Source organism: Mandrillus leucophaeus, unplaced genomic scaffold (assembly GCF_000951045.1).
Source record: "Mandrillus leucophaeus isolate KB7577 unplaced genomic scaffold, Mleu.le_1.0 Scaffold779, whole genome shotgun sequence".
In the NCBI taxonomy this organism is placed as follows: domain Eukaryota; kingdom Metazoa; phylum Chordata; class Mammalia; order Primates; family Cercopithecidae; genus Mandrillus; species Mandrillus leucophaeus.
The window spans coordinates 450,459-452,674 of NW_012108463.1; the positions used below are offsets into that span (position 1 = coordinate 450,459).

Here is a 2,216-nt window from a genome sequence, read left to right on the forward strand (position 1 = left end):
GCTGCGCTGCGGGTCCACAGTGTGGCTTTCGGCCCGTGCTGCGCTGGTACTTGCACTTCCTCTGGCGGGGCACGGGGTGGCGCTCCCGGGTAAGGCAGCGACCGGCGGAGCCTTGAGCGAGGCGCTGCCTCTCCGGCTGAAGCTGGATCCAAGGCCACCGTGAGGGGGACCCGCCATCCAGGTAAGACGTATTGTTTCCTTGTTCCTTGGCGAATCGATGGGGACCAGGCTTCCCCAGGCGGTGAAATGAGGAACAGGGACCGCGGGGCTCGCCTGACCAGTGGGGTCTCCATCCTTCTCTGTGTTGACAAAAGACAAGAACAGACATCGCCTGAAATCTTCCCGCCTCCCTGAGCGAACCTGCGTCTGGGAAGGCGCTGCAGAGAAGTGATCGCTGAGTGAGGAAGGAGGTGCCGGGCCTCATTAATCATACCTCGGGAGGCAATGCCGGGAAGGTTCTTTGTTTAAAGAAATACTCATTTTTTTAAAATTTTTTATTTTTAATTTAAGTTCTAGGGTACATGTGCACAACATGCAGGTTTGTTACATATGTACACATGTGCCATGTTGGTGTGCTGCACCTGTTAACTCGTCATTTACAATAGGTATATCTCCTAATGCTCTCCCTCCCCCATCCCCCCACCCCACAACAGGCCCCGGTGTGTGATGTTCCCCTTCCTGGGTCCAAGTGATCTCATGGTTCAGTTCCCACCTATGAGTGAGAACATGCGCTGTTTGGTTTTCTGTTCTTGGGATAGGTTGCTGAGTTTAAAGAGCACTTGGTGCTGACTTGCTGTGGCCATCGCCTTCAACAGCTCATCTGTAGGAGGTGCAGGCTGAATTCACACCTCGGTGTCATCCATGTCTGTCTGCCGCGCAGAGGAGACAGGAGAGGCCCTCCCACCACGCGGCTTTTACGGGAAGCTCTTCGTGTCGGCCAGAGGGATGTGATTTGGTTTATAGCCACACCAAGTCATTTTAATAAAACTCAATTAACTGTGTTGCCTTGCAGGCTCCGAGTGTTACAGGCAGACCCGAGTCCGAGTCTTCCTACCATTCATTGTCCCCTTCTGGATTTCTAGGGACCCCAGATACGATGGCATCAATGTCAGTTAACTTGGCACTGTTTAAAATAGATCTATGATCAAATCTTAAGTTTTTCCAAATAAGACCCTGGATGAATGCAGGAAGGTCATTTGATTACTTTAAAATAAGAGTATTTTATGTTAAGTTTGAAAAAGCCAGTCATAAAACTAAGCCCTGTACCAATGAATATAGTTCGTGAAGCCAGCAGCACAGGCTTATTAAATATCAAGCACCACCATTATGAGTAAGCTCATTTATTTTCAAAGCTCTTTGCAATCATTAATTGTTCACGTCTGTGAATATCCCCGAGACAGACAGTATTATTAACTCCATTTGAAAGGAAGAAAACTAAGGCACAGAAAACCCGTAATTCATTGCCCTGAGGGGAAAAGGAGACACCAGGAACACTGGCTGTCCTTTCGCTGCATCTTCTGTTTGGTAGAGATCCGGGGACATCCGGAACATCCACACTCTCTCTCCCACTCACGGCCATGCCACCATCTAGTGCCGCATTGACATTTCCTCTCTATCTCAGGATAATCACATCGATGTAGCACTTGGCGGGTTTGTTATCTCAATGTCTATTATCTCAAAAATTAATCCTCATAGCAACCTTAGAAAGAGGCAATATTAGCCCCATTGCATAGGAAAATGAAGGATCAGTGAGAAAGTGACAGGTCTGTCACTGGCGATGGAGGACAGGGCCATTGCGGCGAGTCAGGCCTCAGCTGCAGGTCTGAGTTTATGCCATTGCCCCCATCTGTGGGCTCCAGGAGGCTGTTGTCTAAGCAGAAGGCATGGCCCATCAGGGGCCATGGGTGGTGGGCACAGAATTGAGTCATCTGCCTGCCTTCCCACCCACCTGTATGTGTTGTTTGTTTGATTTAAGTCCTGTGAGCGTAGTTTAGGACCTTGTCCCTTCCCACAGCATAGCATAGAAAGTTGGGCAAGTCCAGACCATGACTAAATCCACTTAAAAAACCCCACCCCCCCGCCAAGACCAGCAGATTCTCTCCCTCTCCACTTGAGATATGATGTTGCCTTAAATGGTCCAGCAGTCGCGGAGTCTCAAGGGGTCTCTCTGCCTTAGTTGGTGCATTCCAGTGCTGCTGGGTTCGTATTTCCAGGTC

At 49.7% G+C, this 2,216-nt stretch overlaps 1 long non-coding RNA gene across 1 annotated transcript in view; it reads left to right on the plus strand.

The window, feature by feature from the left end:
- The window catches only part of LOC105529668, a 16,946-nt gene continuing 14,730 nt past the window's right edge, over positions 1–2,216 (plus strand). Inside the window, exon 1 of the long non-coding RNA XR_001004549.1 lies at positions 1–181. This is a non-coding gene — a long non-coding RNA (uncharacterized LOC105529668). The remainder of the gene's footprint in view (positions 182–2,216) is intronic.